At 38.8% G+C, this 12,500-nt stretch overlaps 1 pseudogene; it reads right to left on the bottom strand.

Annotated features, from left to right (window-relative positions):
* Window positions 1-12,500, bottom strand: part of LOC128244433 (uncharacterized) — a 25,741-nt pseudogene that overhangs the window by 4,313 nt on the left and 8,928 nt on the right.

Below are 12,500 nucleotides of genomic sequence, written 5' to 3'. Positions count from 1 at the left end.
CAGGGATCTACAAGGGGTCACACTCATTCCGTAATTATAGATCAATTGTCCCACAGAAGTACAGGGATCTACAAGGGGTCACACTCATTCCGTAATATAGATCAATTGTCCCACAGAAGTACAGGGATCTACAAGGGGTCACACTCATTCCGTAATTATAGATCAATTGTCCCACAGAAGTACAGGGATCTACAAGGGGTCACACTCATTCTGTAATTATAGATCAATTGTCCCACAGAAGTACAGGGATCTACAAGGGGTCACACTCATTCCGTAAATATAGATCAATTGTCCCACAGAAGTACAGGGATCTACAAGGGGTCACACTTATTCCGTCATTATAGATCAATTGTCCCACATAAGGACAGGGGTCTACAAGGGGAACACACTCATTCCGTAAATATAGATCAATTGTCCCACAGAAGTACAGGGATCTACAAGGGGTCACACTTATTCCGTAATTATAGATCAATTGTCCCACAGAAGTACAGGAACCTACAAGGGGTCACACTTATTCCGTAATTATTAAGTACAGGGACCTGCGACAAGTGTAGCGAAGAGAAATAGAGTGAACATTGCGTCAAAGCCCTCTTTCTTTAGATAGAGCTCAGATTTGTGACAGGGTATGGGTCCATGATTACGATTAGCCTGAAGGTCGAGTCTGGACTCAAAGATGGGATCAGTTGCACTCGCGACTATAAGGGTTATAACTCATGTACAGCGGAGCGAGTACTATACTTTTTACACGGCATGTCGTCAAAGCAATAGCGAAAATTACTGAAACATGGATATTATTAGAACTTAGCGTGAAATTAAAATAAGAAACGAACAGAAGAGCCGTGAATGTATATCTTAGAATTTATTCACTCACCTAGATGGATGGTCAGAACTGGTCCGTATACCTTCGACCATTCAAGCGCTTGCTGTGGAAGGTCATTTAACGTTAATTCTAAAATAAAAAAAGTTGAACAGAGTGAGATTATAAGTATCTTCCAAAGCTAAGAGTGTAAGATAGGTTCATCCCGACCCGAGCGTAGGGTGTTTTGAGGCAACGCGAAAACTTTTTTCTTCTTCACAGGACATTGCGACAGGTAAACACTGAAAGTTTACCTGTCGCACCAAATTTTTACCTGTCGCAATGTTACAAACAGTATTCAGTTACATCAGCCTAAACCTTGATTTTAAGCCTCTTTTTTAAATAAGTTTTGTAAATCCCCATTATAACAGGTTTAGATCTTTTTGGTTAGATTTGTCCTACAGAACTATAATAAATTACAAAAAAAGCCAAACATCATGTAAAAAAAATCAATATTCGGATCTTATAAATGTCATAATTTTTTTCTTCCCTTGCCTCCCAAAAACAACTCATATCTGGTTCGTCTACCCATGGAACAGCTAGATCGTACTCTTTTAATTCATCTTTAAATTAAAGATACAGTACGGTTATAAAATGTAACGAATTGTACTACAAGTCAAACTCAGGCACAACATTTATGCAAAAACGAAAGTAGTGTTCTTGTTATTGGCAATGTTAAACAGAGCGGAAAGAAAGTCAGCTCGGTATATTAATCATCATATTTAAATTAACACGATTGCCGGGAACCACTTCGCCGAAAATAAATACATACGGAATTTTGTAATTTCCGAACATTTCCGTAAAATAAAAGTATTAGAGGACGAGCTGAAATCGGAACCTTATGCGTTTTATCAGCTTTTACGGCATCCGGAGCTCCTCGGCCATTTTATCGAAAACAATGGCCGAGGAGTTCCGAATGCTTTTACGGAAACATGTCGAAACGGGGTTTACAAATAGTGATACACAGATTAACACGCTGAATAATCATGATATAATAGTTAAAATAACTCTGAACATTTATTTTGAAACTGAAAATAAATTTTCCGAAAATTAAACGGTGCTGACTTTAATTTCTCACCGGACATTGTGACCGACCAAAACAAAAGTTTCGTCGGTCAAAATGGAAATATACCGGACATGTCCGATTGTCCGACGGACATTCGCATTGTCTATGTTTTGAGGAAACGAGGTTTACCGAGTTTCCGCAAAACAGCCTGCGCGAGCGTTCGAAATGAACCTACCTTACACGAGCGAATACGCTTTTTTCTACCATCTCAGTGAAACAAAATTTAGTAAAAACTGTATTTCTTGCTGGACCTCTTTTGTACGTAGTGAAAATAAATGCGTATGAATGCGTGTGATAATTCGTGGTTGTGATGGATATGCGCGCAGTGATTTAGATTATGTTAATAGTCAAATCGTTATTTTAATAGTCCTGAGGAGAGTGAAGCATTATTTCTTGAAAGGTGCGTGAAAACTTTCTTATGGGGACATTTGAAACGAGAAATAAATAATTAGCATTCTAAATACAAGACATGGTTTCAATGATGCTACAGACGACAGTCTTTAACCAGGGAGGTAATTACAATGTGATGACCATTAAAAAGGAGTTCCATACGGGTTCTTGTTTTATCTTTGCCCATGGGCATTATAAGAATTTCTAGCATGGTTAAATTTTCGGATCTACTTATCTGGGTGGAAGAAAACACATATATGCGATAGGTGGGTTAGGGGTGTGGTCAGAAACTATACCTATGTTGATAAAGATATTTAAATTTCTAAACTCGATTTATATGAAGAAAAATATCAAAGGTGCCGTATGATAGAGTGGATATATCGATGTTTTGTAGCTGCAACATGTTTCAATATAAAATTAAATTAAGTTGAAACAAGTATGCAACGCGAGAACTCTTATAGTAGTGTGGCTTAGATATCTTGATCGATTAAAGAAATCATGCAAAATAAAATGAAAAAATAAAATTTCAGTGGTGTTTTCCTTACTGTAAGCATGTCCCAGCAGGGGGAGCGCGATGCCTGGGCGGGGCGGGTAGTTATAGCGCATGCGCCTGAGCAGCCAGAAGGAGAAGAGGCCCGCTACCAGGGCAACCAGGCCCGTCGTGATAGGAGAGGAAGGCAGGTACGCCTCCACCGACATAGTTAGTCTGGAATATTACAAGCGCTGTTTATTCACTTGGTTACGGTTCCATATGGAAGATGCATCACATGAAACCGTGATTTGTCATTCACATATTTTCTGAACAATTTTAAAATAAGCCTTGTACTAAAATTGTTTTATGTTGAAAATCTACATCAAAAGGGATTTTAGTGTGTTTTTTTCATAAACATGCAATAAGCAATACTGCACCACATGTAAAATTTAAAAATAAACCACTCGTAATGGATAATATATATAAGACACATTCATATCATGAATAGCTTTCTTTTTAATATTTCACATTTCAAATTTGCGTGTTACCTTTATACCGGATACCATTATGTTTGGGAAAACATTTATATACATCTTACGTATATATGTAACAGTACAAATATTACTTGGCGGCAACAGAGCAATCTTACTGTACCCTATTTGCCTTTATTAAACATAAAACTGATGAGAACAGGTTAAATAGAAACGGTTTGTCTTTAAATATTCCAGTCTCGTTTAATAACTTATGAACGTGACAGAAACTATGATAGATGAATACAGTAAATATTACAATTAATATTAATGAATTGTTGAAAACTGTACAGAAAGTAAGTGCGTTTAATTAAATGCTGTTCTGTGACTTATTAATGAGCATCATTTTACGAAATTCTATTCTTTTACACATTATCAAAAATCGTAAAAACAGTATTTCAACGAAAAATTATTCCGTAGTACAGTAGTCAGTGTTTCCAGTAAGAGCCTCACTTTATTTACTAAATGGTGATCTTACCTTTCAGATGTATCAGCAAGAAAATTCCAAGTTATAATGACAACGAAATGTTCAGTCTTGTTTATATACGCATTTGCATCCTGCCGCAAATAAACAACAAGCTAGATCATGACATGACCTTTAAATTATGCATGACTCAGTCAATATGATTCTTTTAGTAGTTCATACTTGTACACCGTATGTCACGCGCTTGATCCTTCCAGTCGTGTTTCGATGTTTACAAGACAATGATACTTTTTAAAGAATATTTCCACAATGATTACACATAACAATACTTATAAACACAAAATACACAATAAATGCAACCAAACAGGCTCGAAAGCAAACAATCGAATAGCTGGTTCAATCAATATTGAGGACCTGCCTGTGACATCAAGCACATAACTATAAGCACATAACTATAACACAGATCAACATTGAGCACAGAATATAAAATAAGCGGTGAAAATCAAGCACAGAACTAATTAAACATAGTTCAACATCGAACACAGAATATAATTTAGAATAAACGGTGAAAATCAAGCACACTTTTGTTTCGTTTTCTTTTGTTTGCATCATCTGAACATTTAATTCTATAAATACAATCGACTCAAAATAAAGTTTCAAGTATGGGAATGTGCATTTTATTTAAAATGCAGGAGTAGATTCATTTACGTAGGGATTTTCCAACTACGACTTAATTCCTTTACAACGTGATACTTGCATGATAGGTCGAACAACGATGGTGAAATGAAATATCTTTTTATTTATCTAAATAATTAAATTATTTGACATCAAAACATTTTGATACTGATTGTGACTTTGTAAGATGGAATCTCATGATAGGAAATGATAATCTTAATATTTAGATGATAGCCAGGCGCGAAGCTAGGGCCAGTTTTGGAAAATGCATATGGATGCCTAACCCTTTCATCCCCTACCCCCTCCCCCCGGCCCCCGTTTTTATTTCAAATTCAGTTATTTTGGTATGACAAAAACTTCGACCTGTCAAAATTTCATTACGCAACTGCGTTTTTGCGTGCAGTCAGCTACGCGCCTGACAGCAGCAGCTGTAGCAGTATAAGTTGTAGAAATGGTGGAATCAGCAGCAGCAGCAGCAGTAGCAACAGGAGCAGCAGCATCGGGGTAGTAGTAGCAGCAGCAGCAGCAGCAGCAGCAGCAGCAGCAGCAGTAGCAGTAGCAGTAGCAGTAGCAGTAGCAGTAGTAGCAGCAGCAGCAGCAGCAGAAGCAGCAGCAGCAGTAGTAGTTGCAGTAGTAGTAGTATAAAGTGTAATGCTAAAGGCCCTTAATTGCTCATCTAACCTCAAATCATTGAGCATTGGGTGCGGGGAAGGGTCCGGCTCATGAGCAATTTTAAAGTACGGCCATCCATGATACATTTGAGATTATGTTGACTTTATAAAACACATGAATGATAAATCCAATACAAATCTCCAAATTTAAATTGGGATTAAATTCAACTGAATGACTAGGTCGAGAAATATGCTATTATACACCGCAGTAACCTGAACTTAGTCAGGCGAACAATTTGGCCCCCAGAATGAACTGATGGTGAAAGGATTGAAAACAATACTATTATTGTAATACTTCATTATCAAAGGTAAATTAAAAATAAAATTAATTTCAGACTATACGGACAATTTTAAAACACATTTATTATGCAGTCCAATTCTGCATGTCTGAGTTAGAATGGAATTGAGATATTTCTGTAATACGTCCTGAAATATATGCTAATCTTTTTGATTTCACTTAGGTATATTTTACAAATAAAACCATGGTAATATATCTGGGTTTTTTTCATACACTTAATGAATAGCAAGTATCAATTGAATTGGTGCAAGGTAATAAAGCCAGCAATATATATCCCGACATACACGTTTTCTCTTATCGGCTTTAAATTTATTATTCATGACAGTAGCACTATTTTTGTACAAGCATTGTTTATAGCATTGATTGTACAAGCAATGCAGCCTGATATTGATTGTCTTCTTGTATATAAAACATAACGTTCCAAGTTGATGTATGTACTTATTGCCAACCAGAATAAACGGTTTTACAAGATACAAGATACAAGAATCTTTATTTAAAGCCGTGTATGTGTTAGCAAAACACATTAGTTCAATGAGCTATTTTCAAACATGAATAACAGACATACATAACATATAAAAAAAAAATAACAATGAGTTTGTGACCTGGAAAATACCCATATATGTTATGGCGGAATGGAGTTTAAACTGTCGAAATAAAATAAAAAGAGCGTCGTGCAGAGTATTTGGTTGGCAAAGCTTAACTATTTCACCAGGCACGACAACCCCTTTTAGTGGGGATCGAACTTTTCCAACTTCTGTTCAATAAACTTTAAAATTTGTACGTTACCACTAATTGCAGACTGAATATTGCAAATACGATTTGTATGCATCTAAATGCTAATATCACATGAGTATTTCAATATCATGATACAATACATAATATAATAAGGTAAAAAAGCTTAAAAACCAAAGTAGCCATTTTCTCTTCTTAAAATGTGTAGAAAAATCTAATGCATCTAAACCAATTTGAGTTATTTTCTTTCCTAACACATTTGTCGACCCCACGGTTATAAAAACAAAGAAGATACGAAGATACCGCACCTGTCCACTAGTCAAAAGGACATGCAAGGCCTGTATCCACTAGACAACGGATATGCGAGGCATCTCTCCACTAGAGCACGAAGATACCGCACCTGTCTCCATACGTCAAAAGGACATGCAAAGCCTGTATTTACTAGACCACGGATATGCGAGGCATCTCATCACTAGACAAAGGACATGCAAGGCCTGTATCCACTAGACCACGGATATGCGAGGCATCTCGTCACTAGACCAAGGACATGCAAGGCCTGTATCCACTAGACCACGGATATGCGAGGCATCTCTCCACACTGGACCAAGGACATGCAAAGCCTGTATCCACTAGACCACGGATATGCGAGGCATCTCTCCACTGGACCAAGGACATGCAAGGCCTGTATCCACTAGACCACGGATATGCGAGGCATCTCGTCACTAGACCAAGGACATGCAAGGCCTGTATCCACTAGACCACGGATATGCGAGGCATCTCTCCACACTGGACCAAGGACATGCAAAGCCTGTATCCACTAGACCACGTATATGCGAGGCATCTCTCCACTGGACCAAGGACATGCAAGGCCTGTATCCACTAGACCACGGATATGCGAGGCATCTCTCCACTGGACCAAGGACATGCAAAGCCTGTATCCACTAGACCACGGATATGCGAGGCATCTCGTCACTAGACCAAGGACATGCAAGGCCTGTATCCACTAGACCACGGATATGCGAGGCATCTCTCCACACTGGACCAAGGACATGCAAAGCCTGTATCCACTAGACCACGGATATGCGAGGCATCTCTCCACTGGACCAAGGACATGCAAGGCCTGTATCCACTAGACCACGGATATGCGAGGCATCTCTCCACTGGACCAAGGACATGCAAGGCCTGTATCTACTAGACCACGGATATGCGAGGCATCTCTCCACTGGACCAAGGACATGCAAGGCCTGTATCCACTAGACCACGGATATGCGAGGCATCTCATCACTAGACCAAGGACATGCAAGGCCTGTATCCACTAGACCACGGATATGCGAGGCATCTCATCACTAGACCAAGGACATGCAAGGCCTGTATCCACTAGACCACGGATATGCGAGGCATCTCATCACTAGACCAAGGACATGCAAGGCCTGTATCCACTAGACCACGGATATGCAAGGCATCTCATCACTAGACCAAGGACATGCAAGGCCTGTATCTACTAGACCACGGATATGCGAGGCATCTCTCCACACTGGACCAAGGACATGCAAAGCCTGTATCCACTAGACCACGGATATGCGAGGCATCTCTCAACTGGACCAAGGACATGCAAGGCCTGTATCCACTAGACCACGGATATGCGAGGCATCTCATCACTAGACCAAGGACATGCAAGGCCTGTATCCACTAGACCACGGATATGCGAGGCTTCTCTCCACTGGACCACGGATATCCGAGGCATCTCTCCACTAGACCACGGATATGCGAGGCATCTCTCCACTAGACCACGGATTTGCAAGTCACCTCTCCATAAGACCAGGGAAATGCGAGGCCTGTTTCTACTAGACCAAGGACTTGCAAGGCATGTCTCCACTATACCACGGAGTGGCCGCATCTTTCTCAATCAGTCAAAAGAACATGCAATGCTTATCTCAACTAGACCAGGACATGCGGGCCTGCCTCTACTATTCAAGGACATGAGGGCCTCTCTCCACTAAACCAAGGACATGCGTGGCCTGTCTGTACTAGACCAGGGACTTGCGAGCCCTGTCTTAAATTGACCACGGACATGTAAGTCAAGTCTCCACTATACCACGGAGACGCGAAGCATGGTCCACAAGACCACGGAGATGCGAGGCATGGTCATTTAGACCACGGAGATGCAAGACATGTCCCTACTAGTTCAAGGACATGCAAGACCAATCTTAACTAGATCACGGACATGCAAGGCATATCTCCAGTAGAACACACAAATGGTGGCCTGTCTCCACTAGACCACGAACAAGCAAGGCCTGTCTCTGATAGACAACGGCATCGGGAGGCCAGTCTTCACTATACCATGGACAATTGGCGGACATACGAGGCCTTTGTCCACTAGACCACGGAGATGCGAGGCCTGTCTCCACGAATCCACGGACATGCGAATAATGTCTTCACTAGGCCACGGACATGCGATTCATGTCTACACTAGACAAGGGAGATGCGAGGCATGCCTCCGCTAGGCCACGGAGATAGATGGCAAGTCTCCACAAGACCACGGAGACTTAAGGCATGTCTACACTAGACCACGGACCAGGCATGTTCGCATTAGAGCACGGGGATGCGAGACATGTCTGACCATGGAAATAAATGGCATGTTTTCACTGGAGCACGGACATGCTATGCATGTTTCCAGGAGACCACGGAAAACTGAGGCATTTCTCCAGTAGACTACGGATATGTATGTTTGCACTAGACCACGCAGATGGGAGGCATGTCTACATTAGACAACGGACATGCGAGGCATTTCTCCAGTAGACCACGGATATGCGATGCAAGTTTGCACTGGAATACGCAGATGCGAAGCATGTCTTCAATGGACCACGGAGATGCGAGTTATTTCTCCAGTAGACCACGGATATACGATGCATATTTGCACTGGAACACGCAGATGCGAAGCATGTCTCCACTCGACCACGGAGATGCGAGTTATTTCTCCAGTAGACCACGGATATGCGATGCAAGTTTGCACTGGAACACGCAGATGCGAAGCATGTCTCCACTGGACCACGGAGATGCGAGTTATTTCTCCTGTAGACCACGGATATACGATGCATATTTGCACTGGAACACGCAGATGCGAAGCATGTCTCCACTCGACCACGGAGATGCGAGTTATTTCTCCAGTAGACCACGGATATGCGATGCAAGTTTGCACTGGAACACGCAGATGCGAAGCATGTCTCCACTAGACCACGCAGATGCGAGGCATGTCTCCACTAGACCACGCATAGATTAGACGCATTTTTCTTGCGTTTATGCTGTATGAACACAGGAGGGCACGCAATCTTCTTGAGCTCTTGCTCGCTTGCCGTACTGCTTTCATGAATGAATCCAACATAAACGCAACATGAATGCGAACAATTACATATTTACGTATCAAATGATTATTCATTACGATAACATATAAGTAGTATCTTTATTAGTTGAGTATTTGTTATAACAGTAAAGTAACCGACGACATACGTTTGTATAAAGAGGATCTCAAATTCGTGTTTATTTTGTATCGAATTTATTTTATTCATTTTAAAACGATAAAAACGAGGGTCTGTGGAGTTTTTAACGTTATTTTAATTGACGAGTTTAATAAATTTGATACAAAATAAATACGAATTTTGGATTTTAATTATAACATAACTCATTTACGCTCAAAATCTAGATCAAAGTTTCATCAATACACATCTTTGTCATAATGCGAAGAATTTGCATTGTGTGTTATTAGGATGCTTCATCCGCAGGAAAGAAAATAACGCGACATAAAAACATTTAATCAACATTAAAAAAACATAAATCATGTCACAATTATCAACTGATTTTCAAAGGTTTCTCTTAAAAACAACAAAAGTGCATATTTCAATCCATTTAAATCAAGCACATCAATAACAAGAGCAATATCATAACTGCGTGACGTCATTAGTAATCTCGCAAGTATGTGCATGTCATTTGGTGTTGAAGTTCAAAAGAACATAAGTCAGCGTCCCAATCGTGCGATCCGCTTTGTAGCTGGACGATTACCGCATGGATTCTTGTCAATTTGATAGATGTGCACAAAGACATTACCTCGGTGAATGGAGCACAATAAATGTTGTAAAATCCACCAGAAAAAGTGGGATTTTATGTGGAATCAGTGACTGTGAGAGTAACTGTCTGAACTTGAATGTTGCTGGTAAACTGCCTTGCTATGAGCGTTTTGAAAGGAAGTAGACTTTCATTGGAGTACAGGAAGTCATTCTAAAAATGCCGTCCATGTTTCTTTTTTAATTATGTTTAGCCTAGACGTCATTCACAACAAATTTAAAAAACACTGTTTATGAAATAAATTCCTAAATTTGTATCCATTACCATATCCATTTTGCAAATTCACAAGCTATTTCTTCAAAATAGTCCTTTTTAATGCCTGATTTCAGTTGACAGACACTTTCTTATTACCCAAAAGAAAATGGTTACACACAACTATATTTTTAGGTTTTAATCTGCAGTATTATTTATAAAATTGAACATTAATTGTCACATAATATATATTTATATATTAAATTTAACAAAAGACCAAAATAAGACTAAATATTGAAATAAACCTAAGTATGTATACCACGCCGGGTAATCATTGGAGCCATAACATTTTGTTATGTGTTGAAAATGCTCCAACGCGTCTTTCGTTATAGTGCCAATGAGTGGAATATGGATGTAAACAGTGAGTATGGTTTCTTATTTTTCATTTTTAGAGGTTTATACGAGTTAATTTAACGATTTGGAGAATGTAGTTCCACATAGGAATGGCCATGAGTTGTTCTAAATGTAAAAGATCTGAATAAAATTTAATATCTGATCGTCTAGAACTTGCATAACTTGCTAGACGTGAGTGTTGACAACGTAAAAATCTGGACTTTCGTGAGAATTGTCCACATGCCTTAGGTTTAAGCATTTTCTTTACATGTGTGTGTTTTTTTATTGACAAAAGGTTGCCGCGTTACAAATTATAGAAATTTATTTGTTACACTTGCTGCACTACGCTCGATTTTCTGAACGTTGTGGTGCCAATGAATAGGTTGTGGTGCTCATGAATATAATTTAGTAGGAAACGAATTGTGAAAAAACTGAAGCAATTTCATACCATGAAAATTAACAATGTACTGAATTAATATCATTTTCGATCCTTTTAAAGTAAATTTTTGGAAATTACCATTTAAGTGGAATTGATAAAAGCACGTAATGGCAGAACATTGTTCTTTGCTTTTTTCCGACTAGAGTACGTTTTTGACGTCAAACTTAAAGATGATAGGAGGTGCGTGGAGGTAAAAAAATCTATATTGCACTTCTAACCTACTGACGACACATAAACTCCATTTTTGTCAAAAAATACCAGACAAGCTTATGAAGAACATGCAACGTGTTGTTGGAATCATGACGTTTTCTGATCAATAAATTGAGTGACATATTTAGCAATGACATGTAGTTGTCATATATGTGTATGTCTTTTAATTGCTGTAAAACATAACCGATACTCATTGCAAAACAGGTTCAAAGCGAGCTCATTGCAAGAAGGAGAAAGGTCGGCAATTGTTCCTAAAAACTGCTTTTCGTCATAACCAAATAGGTTTTGCTTTTCGTCATAACAAAATACAAACATTTGATACTTCTATATACTGTATGCCTTATTTGTAGGTATGTATATGTCCTGAGGATAGAATATACATTCCGAGACTTCCGTTTTAAGGCAAACATGGTGAATATATATATAAACAACTTTTTGGACCAGAAACGTAATTTGCTTCTCGTCATAACAAACAATATTTTGTCCATTTTCAGCATTTGCCCACGATTTTTGAAAAAACTATAAATTACTCAACATGCCGCTTAGTAACCGAGTGTAGTGTACATTTTTCCGCTTAGCCTCCGCTAGGTTTTATAAAAAAATGATATAAAAATAACACACTTACAGCTATAATCCTTTTTGAGTCGAGCGGTATTTTACTTCACGTTATAATTAAATGTGACGTCACAAACCACATGGTATGTCCACACTGTCAGTGATAATACCCAACGTTCGAAGATCCATAACATAATAAATCATGAGTTTCAGCTGTGAACAGTATGAATTATGTTAAGAGAAACAAACTAGTGAAACAAGTTTTAGATACATACAAATTCAGCTTTTTTTGCTTAGTAATACCAAGATAGAGCATGTTGGAGGCAGTGCATGGCCTTATTTTATATCATTTATTTATGAGACAATGGTTGACATATATATATATATATATATATATATATATATATATATATATATATATATCAACTATTGCCTCATAACTAAATGTAGTTATATATAGGTCTGTCAACTTTTGCCT

Source organism: Mya arenaria, chromosome 8 (assembly GCF_026914265.1).
Source record: "Mya arenaria isolate MELC-2E11 chromosome 8, ASM2691426v1".
NCBI classification, from domain to species: Eukaryota; Metazoa; Mollusca; class Bivalvia; order Myida; family Myidae; genus Mya; species Mya arenaria.
Note: the sequence above shows the minus strand (reverse complement) of the source record. Positions and strands in the feature narration are given on the sequence as shown.